This window comes from Nannospalax galili, unplaced genomic scaffold (genome assembly GCF_000622305.1).
Source record: "Nannospalax galili isolate Female #2095 unplaced genomic scaffold, S.galili_v1.0 scaffold15, whole genome shotgun sequence".
Taxonomy (NCBI): Eukaryota; Metazoa; Chordata; class Mammalia; order Rodentia; family Spalacidae; genus Nannospalax; species Nannospalax galili.
In genome coordinates this window covers 4,859,367-4,874,333 of record NW_008337322.1, presented here as the reverse complement: position 1 = coordinate 4,874,333, position 14,967 = coordinate 4,859,367, and the positions used below count along the sequence as shown (strand labels likewise).

Here is a 14,967-nt window from a genome sequence, read left to right as displayed (position 1 = left end):
TCAATCTGTCCAAATATGTCTAAGAGAACAATGGGTTTGTTTGTGTGTTTGCTTGCTTGTAGAGAGCATTCTACCACTGAACTACATCCTCAGTCCCTTTTCTATTTCTAATTTTGAGACAGGGTCTCACTAAGTTGCCTAGGCTGACTTTTAACTTGTTCTATGTCCCAGGCAGGCCTTGAATTTGTGATCTTTCTGTCTTAGCATTCCAAGTAGCTGGGATTCCAGAGACCTGTGTCACTGGGCCCAACAGAAAACAGTATTTGCAAGTGGTTTAGTAGTACTGTTCCATGCCACCACTGTGCTAATTACACATGCTTTGTATGTATTTGTTAAAGCAGGCTTGGCAGGACATTAACTTGGAAACACTGTTGGACTGTCTACTCCAAAGTAATAAAACTGAACAGAGCACACCCCTTAATATGGATGCTAATGGAAATGGTATCCTCCCAGCTCTTGTGAATTAGAGCAGGTTCCCTTAGTGTGTCAGTCATGGATAAAGGCCTTGCTGCAGAGCAGGAACCCAAATGTGGCAACTCAGCAGAGCTGTGCCCAACTGTCTCTGGCCTGTTACATGCCAAGTACAAAATGGGAGGGCGCGGGTGATGCTAGGGCCCCTTCCAACTCTATTTTTCAGAGAGTTCCTGGTTCTCCAGAGAGGAACAATGGCAGAGAAACATCTTTATCATGCAGTGAGCTTTTTTAGCCCAAGAGGAGGAATCGGGGTTTCCTGATGGGTTGGACATGAAATGGGAGGAACTCCCAGAGTTCCTGAAGCTGGATGGGCAGGGAAATCTCACAGGAGGCATTCACAGCACAGGGGTCCAGGCTGTGCCCAGCCTCTTCATAACTTTCTCTCTCTCTCTCTCTCTCTCTCTCTCTCTCTCTCTCTCTCTTCCTTCAGTCCCCCCTCATACTGTATGTATGTGTCTGAGAGAGAGATTGAGAAGGGGACTCTCTTCTCTTTTATCACAAATCTGAGTGTCAAACTCCATGTGTAAGTCACATGACTTGGGACACCTACCAGCACTGTGTGGCTTATCCTGCATGCAAATTTTCCTTTCTAGGTGGGCAAAGTCCTCTCCCCAGTCAGGGGAATGCCACATTCCCTCAGCAGCAGCTTCAGAGGCCCAGAGGGAGCCAAAATTCCTTTCTGCTTCCCACCAGCAGGATCTGCTGGACCAAGGGAAGAGTCTCTGTCAGGTGCCCACCTAAGCCATCACTCCACAGTGCCCCAGGAGAGTCAGGTCTGCCTATTGCTGCTGTTCCTGGGAAGGCCCTCCACCACAGTGCCCAGCTCCCATCCTGGTGCTGCACTCCCATCAGGCCCTCATATTCACGGTCTCCATCTGTACAGGCTGCACACTGGTGAGACGGTTCCTTTCCTACTCAGGAAGCCTCTGCAGCACCCAAGTATCCAAAAAGAAGGGGCCAAGTTGCTCAGTGGCATATTTAAAGCCTTTCTCACAGGGGTCCCAGCCTTCCCCTGACTTATGACTCCCAAATCCTTTTTTGAACAAACTTCTATCTTCTTTCCTCCTGGATTTTGTTCATGTCCTCACCTCTCTGGCATAAAATCTCCAGCCCTTCATGTCTACCCACATCTACCCACCCCACAAAGAAAATGTCCCTGTGCTCAGCACAGTGGCTCCCGAAACACTCAGTGAATAGTCACTGCCTTGAAGCACTCCAGAGCCACTCAGGCTCTGAATTCTAGCCTGAGTCTCAATCCATTTTCTTCTTATGGCTTGGCATGTACACCTTTCCTCCTCTGCAGGAGGGAAGCCACAAGGGGTGGTGGGGTCTTTGCCCTCTCCTGCCTCCACCTGCCAAACAGCACCTAGTGCAGGGCCACACTCCTGGTGGGTGATCAGGAAACACTTACTGAATTGAATTAAAAACCTTCTCACAGGCCCTGAGCAGTTCCAGCTGTCGGGTGCCAGCTGTCACGACTGCTGGGAGAAGCTAAGTGCATATTCATCTCAGATACTCTGTCTCCCTGCCTTGAAGGGCCTGCTGGACCATTCCAACTATGTCGGGGTCTAGGCATGCTCTTGTTCTCACTGCGTAGGGTTTGCAGTCTCCTGAGATATTACCCCTTTACTGGGGTGAGAGTTGGTGAGTGGAGATGGAGGAAAGTAGGTCTCACTTGGGGGTTGCCCATACTATCAGGACAAAAACATAGCTAACATCTATCCCAGGGGCATGAATATAATGATCCCAAACTATCTTCTTCTAGGCCTCAGCAGTGATGGGTGCAGGTGCCTCAGTGGGTGCTCCCACCACTCCACAAAGCCTCCATTCTGTGGATGAGATTTGCTGTTCTCCCAGGCAGCCAGCCCTAGGTTGAGTTGTGTAGCTGGGAGTTTATGGCTATGAACACATAGTCAGCTGTACTCCAGAGAAACAGAGATACAAGTGGGTCAGAAAAGATCAGGGGAGGAGACACCCTCCTCTTCGGGGAGACAGAATGGCAGCAGGACAGTGCACAGTAGAGACCCTTACTGTGCACCTTATGTGCAACAGGGCTCAGGACTGGCTTTGCATGTTCCATGTGACATTTCCCAGCCTGCCCCTCTACAAAGGCACTGCTGGGTCACGGAAGTGAAATGAGCCCAAGGTTGCACGGCTCAGAGTTGTAGAACTGGGATTGGAAGTCAGATTGCTTGAATGTGGGGCCTGAGCCTGCCCAATAGCATGGGCAGGACATCCAGGCTGACATCCAGGGTCTGAGTGCCTTTTTAGAAAGAAGAGATGAGGCGGACTGGAATGGTAGAGGTGCTCTGAGCCTGGTGCAGTGGGCCTGGATGAGGGGACAGCAAGAATAAGTCAGGCAGAAGCATGGGAACCTGGCTCACAGGCAGAGCTGACTCTAGGCAACATAGCCAGTTCCTGCACTGACTACCTGTGACTGTGGCTATCCTGCGACCCGTTCCTCCTCCTGGGTCAACTGGACCTCTGGGGGCAGTGGAATTGCCTCTGACCACGGTGCTGACAGAGTTCAGAGGGCGAACAGACTGGCTCTTGTCCATGGTGCTGACAGTTCAGAGGGCGAGCCGACTGACCCTTGTCCACGGTGCTGACAGAGCTCAAATGGGGACCAGACTGGACTGAGAACAGAGGACGAGCTGAGTGTCCCTTGTTCATGATGCTGACTGAAGCCAAAGAGGGGTTTTCACGAGCAGAGAGCAGAGCTGGCCAGCCTCAGCCATCTCTGCTGCTTCCTGTCTCACCTAGGTCCAGCTGGGCTGAGGCTAATCAGGAATGTAAAGTCTTACTTCTCAGCTAGGCTTCGCACAGACGGGCCTCCACCCACAGGCCATTACAACAGGCTAGAAGGGACCCTGTTTCCATCTCTGAATTGCAAAGCCAGTGCCATGGCTACCAGGCTTGAATGTAGAACAAATCCCTTTCAGAGGCTGTGTGTCACCAGAGGGCCTATTGTCCAAAACAGTGGGTGTGGCACAGTGTTCACCGAATCCTTGTTACACCAGGATATGTCCTATTTATGTCCTATGAAGGAGTGCAGAAGGATACAAGTTCAAGAAAGCTACAGATGATGCAACGATGATGCCTAAAAGCTGAAGTCTTCATCTCCACCCCGATGAGCAGGCATGTCAGTGACTGGAGTAAGTGTGCCAAGTTAGGCTTATTGCACAGGAGAGGCACCTCTGTGACATGCTCTGAAACCATGTGTTCCTGCTTCAGCTCCCACTTGTAAGCATCAGGTCATGATCTGAGTTGAAGGCTCATGTGGCCTGTGGGTGGGGTATGAATACTGCCCTGCCCAATTTGCTCTTCTGTTAACCCCTGCCCATCTCTACAAGGCAAAGGGCAGAGCCTATGGTTCCTGCTCACTATCCATCCCATCTTACCATCATGAACAGAAGCATGCATTATGACGGTGGACTCATGCCTAGTTTTTGGCAATACATTTCTTTTTCCAGTTTATCTTACAGCTAAGCTCTTACCCTCCCCATCTGACTGACAGTGGACCAACTCCCAGCCCTATGATGTGATTCTGGCTACTGAGGCATATATAGATGTTTACTGGAGAGGGAACCTATGAGAAACCTTTTGCATTCTTGATAAAGGGACAGAGGCAGCTGGACCTGCCTTCTCATGTGAAGACATGATGCATGGAGCTGGGACAACCATTTTCTGTCATGAGGGAAGAAACTAACCCTGATATTGTTTATACAGACAGACCAACACCAGAGCTTGAACTCTGTGCAGTGCAAAAATTCCAAAGCTTTGTGTATCAAACAAAGTCACTGCAGTTGAATGTATTTCTCTTTGGCAGACAGTGATGGAGACTAATGTTTGCAGAGGGTAAGTGGCATCCCAAAAGCACATAGTAAGGCTTCAGATAGAGCTGCAGCTAGAATTGACTTGGTTTCTATGTAGAACAAGACTTCCCTGAAGACACTCGGGTATGGACCTGTGTGGTCGTCTATCTGCATGATAAGGTTGTTGCTGGCCTTGGGAAGCTCTGCTTTCCCATTGGGTTGTCATCCTGACACATACTGGAAGGTGAGTAGGCACTAGGCCCTGACCTCCCCTTGGATACGTGGCCTTGAGCAGGCCCCATCTCATCTTCTCTTCTGCACAACAGCACTGTTGATGTTCAGTTTGAGCACCGGTGTGAGATTCCTTAAATCAAAGAGTGTATTTGCAGAGCATGTGAGCATAGTGGGTCTTCAGTAAATGGTGGATGTAATTGTGGCTAGAGAAACAGAATTCCTCACCTGTTCTCTCATTTGAGAGTGTGCTGTCGGCCTCCATGGGTGGCAGAAGCAGACGGCATCCTGCCCTTGAACTCTTGCCCTCCCTATCTTAGTAACAGTGGCCCAGCTCCCAGCACTTGTGCTTCTGGTTTGATGGTCTCCTTTTGATATGGAGCTCATTTTTCCAGAAGAGCCAGGGAGTTAATGATCTGTGGGCACACCCTCACCCAAAGCCCGGTGGGCATTGGTGTGAAACTGGCCCCTGGGTGGGAGGATGCTGGGGAGTGTGTTTGCCACTGGTTCTTGAGCCTCCTGGTGGGGCTAAGTATTTCTCACAGTGGAATCTGGCCTGCCTGCCAACATACCCTTTCCAATCTCTTCTCTTCCCTCTTACACTTCCCTACTATTGACCATGTTTCCTGGGGTCACTGCCTAAAGCCTATTTGAGCAGGCACTATTTGCCCTCAAATGCTTTTCTATAATTTGCCTTGTGTGGGGGGGTGCTTAAACACAACACCCTCCAGAATCTCACGTTAGACTAGTGGCTACCAGACTTCTTCATGCTTATTAAAACCCTAGGATTTAGTTCAAATGCAGAGGGTACAGTCTGGGTGACCTGAGTCAGATGGTATGAAGTGTGATCCAAACCTCAGCACCTTTCACAAGGTCCTGGTATTGCTGGTCCTGTGGTCCGATGTCCACATTTACCCAAGGAGACTCAGACAACAGGGAGACACATGTAGGTAACAGTGGCTCCACAGAGGAGAGCAGGAGGTAGGAACAACGTCTTGTAGCTCTGGGGGGAAATCTGGCAAGCTGTCAGGGGTGGCAGGGTCTTTCCGGGGGAAGCGACATGGGGCAACTTGCTGGGCCTGGAGACACTCTGTGCAGGCCTGTGCAGGATTTTGGGTGGTTGACCTGCCTGGAGTTGGTGGACACCCACAGGCTGCAAGGAGCTGGAGGTTCTGAAGAGCGAAGTGAGAAATGCCCCTGGTTTTCCAAACACCATCTCCTCATTCTCGGCCATGAATGGGAGGAAATTCGGATTTTTGTCTCCCTGAAACCTCCTTCCCTTTGCTAATGTCTGTGGTTTCACTGTCAAAAGCCTCCAAATGTCTCCAGGGTGACACAATGGGGAGGTGATGCAGTCTTCAAGAGGTGGGGCCTTGTGAGAGGTCATTAGGAAACTGGGTCAAGTCCTTTTAAAGGGACTGTGCTGCTTAGATCCCTTCCTCTTTTTAGTGGAAGGTATAAGTAGTTTTGCTTTTCCTTGATAGGCTACCTTACTGTAGGACCAGAAGCAATAGACCAATTACCTTTGGACAAGAGCCTCCAAAACCATGAGCTCACACAGAACTTTCTCTTTTATAAGTTAATTATGCCAAGTATTTTATTATAGTGATAGAAAGCTAACTAACCTGCCCCTTCCCAATTCCTTCTGCCTTATACATCCAACAGAATTCTGACCTCTCGCTCCATGGAAAATTCCAGATCATTATAACTTGTGGCTATCATCCTTCTTTGAAACAGAATAGGACAAGTAGGCCAAGTGGCACACTGGAACCATTTTATATTTTTGTTATCCTCTATCTCCTGTGCGTTGAATCACAGGATTTTACTGTGACAAAGGATTCTGAGGGTCTCACATGCTCACACCATTGTCTTGCCGTTAATGGTTACACTGGGGTCATTTTAGCATAAAGGGCTCACTTGTGACTTTCATTATAAAAACTAGGAAACCTGAGCCCAAGGCACCCAGCAGGATGGCATCGCCCCTTGTCTGTGTCTGAAGGGTGGAGTGGAGTGTTTGGCATCAGTATGCCTCCTCCGTGCCCAACACAGAATTAGGGACCAGGCTTTGTTTGGATCAAGGGCACTTGCTTGGTTGCTACTGTCACTAGGAGAGAACGCAACTTTTATGGCGCCCCCTGGTGGTTACCTGAGGGCATAGCACAAACAGAACACAATAACACTTGGGGACCCTAAAAAGACCTTGTCCCCTTGAATGCCAGCCATTTCCCCTCTACAGCTATTTTCATGAGAACTTGAACAAGGAACAATGCTGCTTTCTACCACCACCACCTGCGGCTGCTCATCTTTGATGGTTCAAGGCAGCCTACAGTTTCAGAACCTCACTGATCCAAAACACAGGCATCTGGCCCTCTGTTCACCCACGCACATGCCCTCTAGAAGGAACCCCTCCAGTCCTAAAGCATGTCCACCCAAGAGCAGCAGCTCACACAGACGTCATGTGTCCCAGGCTCGTTTTCTGATGAAAGGTCGAGAAACCCTCTAACAGCCTCACTTGGACTCATGCAGGCAGGGCCTGGGCAGCAGCCCCAGGCCCCCTCTCCTGAGCACACACACCTCACCCCTCTCTCACTCTCTTGCTCTCTCACTCTCACCTGCTCCAGATGCAGCTGTCTGGGCCAATGTTCCTCTCCCATAGTGTTTTCCACAAAGCCACACCTTTTCAAAGCTACCCCAGCAGGGCAAGCTGGGCTGGGATGCCACTGTGCTCTTGGGAGGGACAGAGGTCAGCAAGGTCACTCAGCAGAGAGGAGCTGCCTCCTAGCTGCCCCAGTGCTTCCTTTAAGCCAGGCAAGTGCTCATGGTTGTGACTCTGGAATGCCATGTGAAGTAGCAGAGGAGCCTGGGACTAAAGAGCAATGCTGGGTACCTCTGGGGACTGGAAAGCTCCTTGGGGCTGTACAGAGGAAGCCATGCTAGACTTGGGCCTTGAGGGTGAGTGCAAACAGTCCAGGCAGGGAGAATGACACAGAGAAAAGGGGACCTGTGTGTGCGAGAGTCATGTCTAGAGGGTCCAGAAGGTTGGCCCCTGACTGGATCCGCTGGGTGACAGAGATTGAAGATGGTGAGAGCTTTATGTTACAAGGGTAACCTTGGCCATCTGGTGAAGAATTGTCCAATAGGGCGAGGGCCTGGAAGTGGGCAGCCACCATGGGGGCCTCGATCCTTTGGGACTTTGTCTCACTGCTTTGAACTCCCAGGTACTTCCCATCAGTAGCACGTTATAAATGCCTTCAGCAGCATGAACATGGGGCAGGCCCTGTAATCTGTGCCTGCAGGTGGACCAATGCCACTGAAGCGCTTTGTCTGGTCTCCTCAGAACGAACAGACCACAGAGGTGGGCTTGCCAACCAGGAATCAAGCATTAGCCCTGGGGTAGGCAGTCTGGCTGGTGTGCATCTGGGAGGGACCTTTCTGACCCTCGCTCTACTATACTTGTCACTGATGGCGGCAGGCGGTGGAGGGCAGACGTGATCCTGCTAGTACTCCCACTCTGTCTTTGCTTCCATCTTAAGTGATATGAGGAATGCCAACTGTTATTCTTAGAAATGTGAAGAAAGTGAGAGCTAGAAGGGACTCCAGAGGCAATCTGGCCCTCCCTCCTCATCGCAGAAGGTGGCTCTGGGGAGGGTCTGAGCTGAGCAGGGGCAAACCGGCTTGTTCTGCCAGGTTGGATCTGGACCCAGGTTCCCTTGCTCCCAGCCATGTTGTGTTCACTCACTCAGGTGCTCTCTTACTTCTTTCAGGCCAGCCCATGGCGGTGGTACAGTGGCTTTCTGGTTCTTAGGGAGTCTTATTGAGCAGAGAGCGTAGCCAATACTGGGTTTTACTCAGGGAATCTGTGAGTCCAGAGTCATTCATATGATAAATGGGGACACTTTCAGGGTTAGTGTGAACAGGGCAAGGAGAGGAAAGTGGCCAGTATAGGAGGGAGGGATGTGAGCAAAGCCCTAGGTAAGGCCAAAGTCTGCAATGGAGGCAGTGCATCACGGGGCTGGCACTGTGGACTGGAGAGGGAGGAAGGTAAACCGTGAGCACCACAGGTGTGACACTTGTTCCACTTGTTTCTATCTCTGGATAGAAAGCTCTTTGGTGCTCCTCTTGGGGCCTCAGTACCCACTTCACCTTGATATTCCTTTCTGGGTAATGTGTTCAGGTTGGTGTCACATAGTGAAGGAATGCTGGGCTTCAAAGCCTAGGTGGGACATAATTCCTGATAGACTGGCCTCCTGTTGGGGATCTCCCAAAGGGAGGGGCTGCACCCCCCCCCCTTTGTGGGTGAGCCTTGGAGGCCTGGGTTCTGGTTCCAGTTCTGTCTTGAGCAAATTCTCAATTATATAATTCAGATCATAGATTGCATGTGAGTCAAAGGAGAGAGCTGAACTGAGATTGGTACTGAAACTGCCCTGTGGCTATAATATGAGGTGGTCATGGCCAGTCAGAAATAATCCTTTGCGCCCGGAGGTGGACTTGGCTGCCTCAGCTGTTCACATCATTTAAATGTATGCCCCTTAACACAGCCTCCCATGTTTTCACACCCTAAGAACCCTTGTCCCCCAGTTGAATGGGAACCAGAGAGTGGGAGGGAGTACTCTGCCGTGGACCTTGCTTTCCTTCCTGCCTTCCACCCCACCCTCCTTCTTGGCAGAGCTGACATTAGGGGAGCCAGATTATTATTGGGGAGACTGCTATGTGCATCATAGGATATACATAGCCTCATCCCTGGACACCACTCATAGATACCAGGAGCATCTTAGGCAATGTTGAATGTTCCCTGGGCACTAAATTGTCCAGTTGAGAGTCACTGCCCAGAGGACAGATGGGCAATTTTCTTTTGAGGCTATGAGAAAGAAGAAAGATATGTCATTCATTTTCCCCACAGAAGGAAAAAAAGGCCTGACGACAGGAAGGAATCACAGAGGTAGGGCTGATGGGATCCCGTGACTCAGACATCCTTGAAGAAAGTTTTCCTCCTGCCCTGGAGTAGTCAAAGGGCAGCCAGTTATTCAGTGTTACAGACTGAACTGTGTCCTATGCCAAAGAAAATGAAACTCTAACCACCAGGACCTGCAAATGAGAACATACTAGAAACAGGATCTTTATGGAGGATCAAGTTGAGGTCACTGGGTTGGGCCATAACCCAACACAACTGTTGTCCTTAGAAAGGGAACATGTGGAAGAAGAAATAGACAGTGGACCAGGGACAATAACGAGAGACAACAGAGAGCCACACCTGTCCAAAAACACCTTGGACTTTGCAAAGCGTGGAGGACATTTTCCCTCAGCCTTCAGAGGAGACCAAACCTTGGATAGTGAACTGAGAACCAAGATTGGTTTCTGCGGCCTAAAGCTACCCCATTGGTGGTAGTTTATAGTAACAGTCCCTACACTAACATAATCAGCAGGACAGGAAGAGTGTGTGGGTCTGGCTGGGACCACACCATCCCTAGCAGAGTCGCAGAAGGTGATGCAGAAGATGCAGATGGTGACAAGACCCAGACTCACACCTAACGCTTCCAGTGAGATGGAAGAGCAAACATACATCACATTTCTAAACCAAAGTGCTTTGATTGTGCCCATCACCAGGAGTTGTAAAACTACCCGGAAGAATTCACAGCCTTGGAATGTGCTAACTACATCCATCATAAATTCATCTTTAGTTTCTGTTATCATATTGCGGTCTCTGGGGACCTCTGGCTTGTCATCATTTGCCCTTTATAATTTATTCATCTTCTTCTTGCCTGTATCCTTCATATACTTACGGTTCATCTTTACAGTTGTACATAAAATTAGCTAGATCCTTCAATGGCAGGACAGTTGGGGGTATGGGCCTCGTTGGCGAAGCCCCTGGAAGGCTGGCAGAGGTCCCACTAGAGCCCCCTATGGGCACCAAGGTGGGCTGAGCAAACAGCGAGGGAGAGGGAAGAGAGGAGGGAGAAAAGGTACACAGGACAGCAAGAAGGAGGAGTTGGACATGTGAGGCCAAAACACAGTGTTCAGGAGGGAGGAGAGGAGGAAACAGACCAGGAGAGAAGAGAGAAAAAGAGAAAGAAACAAAAATGAGATTGGTGAAAAGAATGGGACGAAGAAAGCCATGTCGTTTGTTTTCCCCACAGGACAAAAGCGAGGCGAGGGGATGAGGAAAGGAAGCATTAGGAGAGCTTCAACTCAAGTTTGAGTCTTACTAAATTTTCTATTTTACTATCCTCCTTGGCAAACTCACAGAAGCTCACACTTGTGATGGAAATGACAGGTCCTGAATTCAATGACGTGAGCTGGGAATCTGGATGGCAGGGATATCGCATGTCTTCTGGGCTGACTTTGGGGGTGGTAGGGAAGGCAACAGTGTGTTAGTTTCCTTTGTTTTCTGGAGTTGCTCAGTGAAGACACAAAACCAGTCTTTAACTAGTGAATTGGAACTTTAATGTTTACCAAGCAGATAGAGCACCCCTCCTGGCCCTCCAGCTCTTTTTTCTATCAGCTTCCTCCAGGCCTCCTGCTAAGCACCTAGTCCCCCAACCCCCTTACCCTAGCCCTCGCCAAGAGTCCTTCATGGTTTTGAAAGAACAGTTCTGGCCAACCGTCATCACATTCCCTGCTTTTCCCTAGTCAGAGCCTTGCCCGAGGCCCATATTCCTCACTTTGGGAACAGATGGGTGCTCCCTGGAAGACAATACCCTGCAAATCCCAAAGGTGGAAGCAGCTGGGACTCATCAGCAGGGCTGTGTTTTAAGGCACATGTTTGTTCTGCGGGGCCTCCTGTGTCTTCTCAGACTCTGAGCGATTCTCAGAGCTGCAGTATGCATCATGAATGTCTCTCTTTCAGGTGGGCTGGCCACCAGGTTCCTGCTCTGTGCTGCATGCACAGCACTGGGCTGTCTCTTGTGCCCTAACATACTCGTCTGGTTCCCAAGTATTTTCCCACCTGTCTATATTCTGAAGGAAACTTCTGAGAAGTCTGTCCCCACTCTGTAGACATATTGATCCCCTCAAAAATCTTAAAGCAAATGGCAGTACTAACAGAACTGGTGACAGGAGCAGACTCAGAACTTTTTATCAGTTGTGTGACCATGGGAAAACCTCGGTCTGCTCATCAGTCAGGAGACTAATGATGTAATCCTCACAAGAGGGTCTTGAAGAGAAATCAAGGCAAGGAAGATGACATGTAGTAACACACTTGTCACCTAGTTGAGTGCATGACAGGTATTCACTGTGATTGCCAGGCAATTGGCCACACTGCCTACTTTATTATAACCTCTGCATCTTCCAGTGGTGCTTATATTTGTGTGTGTGACTTCTGTCCCCAACTTGATGGGCAACTCCAAGAGGGAAAGGAGATGTGTTTCCATTATATTGGGAAATAGTTACTGGTGGGTTGGGAAGTCACTCCTTGTAAACACTGAAATAGAAAGGGATGTGCTATAGAGGGCTAGGCAACCAGGAGTGAGGGGAAAGAGGGAGGGAGACAGAGAGACAGAGAGAGACACAGAGAGAGAGACAGAATAATCTCACTGTCTTTCTGGCAGAAGGCCATACTCCCAAGGACCCTGGTGGTGAGGCTTCATGGTTTAGTAATCTTACTCTACTGAAATCATGCTACATACAAAAATAATAATGCATTTGTGACACTGGTCCAGGAACAACCCTGTTATCCCTCAGAGTAGCTACGATTAAGCTGACTCCCAGAAGCAACTGGCCTCTGGTTTAGAGGAATAGTCGCTGGGGTCTTATTCCCTGAAATTCTGCTTATCCCAAGGGAGATGTTGGCTCCCTGTCCAGCTCCTAAGTGAGCCTGGTGTTTGGAGCACCTTTAGTTCAGTTGCCATTTATTGCTTTGTTGCTGTTGTTTGCTGTGTGTGTGTGTGTGTGTGTGTGTGTGTGTTTCTCTCTGCATGTGCATGAGCACGTGTGAGTTTGTGTGCGCAAAAACAATGGGATTGTTTTTCATGCTGGTAACAGGATGCTAGCTCAGTAACTTGCTGGGAAACAGAATACCTTGTCTGTACTGTCTTTCCCTCTTTCCTCTCCTCGGTAAGAAAGTAGAGAGTTGATTTTTAATGGATTGATCTTAATGGATTTTGAAGTCTGGAAAAGTGCCTAAATTGCTGAAGTTATCAGTTTTCCAGGTTCCTTTTCAATTTCGTTCTCCTTAGTCAGATGTGGAGGATGCTCATTGGGGAACCTACTGGATGCCCCAGACAAGGAGAGGCTGGTCTGCGTGCCCTGGTCCCTGAACCACACTGGCAGCTGTGAGCTCAGCCTCAGCTGCTGGGAGCGTGTATGATTTGGTGGAAGAGCATTTTGCTCAGACGGCTCTGCATTTGCCGGCGGCACTTCTTCTGATCTCCAAGGAGAGAACCAGTTCACAATAATCATGGCAGCTCTGCTTTTCGGAACCAAAATGACTCCACTTGAAAGCATAATTTTACTGGGTCATTTTGTTTTCCATTTGTCTACATGTGAGTCTGTGTGGGGACAATGTGCCCTCAGAAGTTGGAGCTGAAATTCTTTTTTTTCCTGTCCCTCCCCTGTGAGCCCTGCCTGCCCAGAGAATTGTGTGATGAAGCTTGTGGCCACGCATCTCCTCAAGAAGCCTTTGAAGAAAGAACAGTGTTCCAGGCGGTGCAGGGGGACTCTGGGCTGTGTCTTAGCCCACCATTGGCATCCACCTCCACCCCTCCTCTCTGCCAACATATATTCATGTTTCTTTTTGCCCTTTCTTACAAACTTGCCCAACTTGTCTTTGTGATTTCAGAAAAATGCCACTGGATATCCCAGTATGAAGGATTAGAGCAGATTATGGGGGATAGTGTTAATTATCGGTGGAAGGGGGGCTGGTGCCTGCCTCCAACGTGCTCCTGATTTCCCCTGGGCCTTTCTGCCTGGTAATAAGCCTCCTTTAATCTGGCAGGCCCCTTGGTGAAATCAGCACCACGGACAGTGATATTGATTGCGTCTGAGAAACCATCACAGCTGCTCAACCAAATTACCTTTGATATGTGACCTTTAATGTAATTACTGCAACATCAAAGTATTTCTATAAATTATTAAAGAACTAATACACTTCATCATTTAGCTATTCTATTATATGTAAAATAAACAACCACAAGTTAATGTTAGCTTCTGAACAGTCCACACTCACCACGGAAATTCTCCCAGTTCCAGGCTTTTTTTTTTTTTTTTTTTTTTTTTTTCCCTCTCTCAAAATCCTAACCTTCCTCCTCCCAGCTGCTTTCTGTTTCCCCATCTGATTCCGGCTTTTAGCCATCATGAAATTCCCCAGCAATCTCTCTCAAGCTGATGAAGGGCCTCCCATAACAACGTGGTATTTTCTATTCCAGTTGGGTGGCTCTCAAATATCTATCACAATCTTTCCCCAAAACAAAGTACCATAAACACTTTATTAATCAACACAAACCTTTCTCAGAAGCCTTTGATTATTTTACAATATGGCTTTATGCGTCACATATAACGTGGAGCACATTTCTGCCATCCTACAGAGGGCACCCAGAAAGTAATTACTATAATATATGTGCATGTAGCCGCGCCACTAAAAAACCAACTGGGAACGGCCACCCGCCAAAGCCCTGTTCCACACAAAATCTGTGCGCGCCTGCATTTCCGTACGTTTGCATCCGCGGTATGTTATTAAGATGACTCAGCCCCGTGCTTTGCAATCACAAATACCAAAATACAATGCAAAGGCTGTCTTGATGGAAGGAAGGGCCTGTGTAATTCGGCATTCCAGACCCAAAGCGGTAAAGAAAGACCTCTGGGGCGAAGTGGGGGGCTTCCCCACCCGGGAGGTGCCATTTACTTTCTGTCTACCTGGTTAACCTTTCCCGCTGTGGGGCAGAAATGGAGACGTGTGTTTACATATGGTTTGCTTGGTAAGAATGTAAACATGCATGTGTAAGCATGGGCGGGCATACGTAGAGAACACACGTGCTTCCTGCAGCGCCCACTGTATACGCTGAAACACCGGATATTTACAAATTCTTTAAATTACGCTCACAAACACGCATCTTTCCATTTATCTTTAGATTCTCAGCCGCTGTCGTCCCCCCCCCCCGAATCTCTCTGAACCCGCAGGAGAGACCGCACAGACCCTTGACCCGAGGAACACTTCTTATTTTATGGTGATGAACTAGCCTCGATGACAGCCACGGCTGATATCACACCCAGTTAGGGGGGCCGTAAATAATTCTCCTCTCCCCCGCACAGAAGCTATAAACCAGGGCCAAGGCGCAATAGTTTATCAAAGAACAGGGCTGGCTCCTTAAATAAACCGCGGTGATCTCACTCGCGGCGCCCAGCGCGCCCCTCCCATCGCGGCCGGGGCGCAGCAGGGGGTCGGGGCACCCCGGGGCCCCAGGATGGCACGGGGGCGCGCGCGGCTCCAGGCCGGGGACAGGCGGCGCCGCCCCCG

General features: G+C 49.3%; 1 protein-coding gene across 34 annotated transcripts in view; it reads right to left on the bottom strand.

Moving 5' to 3' along the window:
• Positions 1-14,967, bottom strand: part of Celf4 (CUGBP Elav-like family member 4) — a 300,074-nt gene that overhangs the window by 208,786 nt on the left and 76,321 nt on the right. The gene's annotated exons all lie outside the window — the stretch shown is intronic.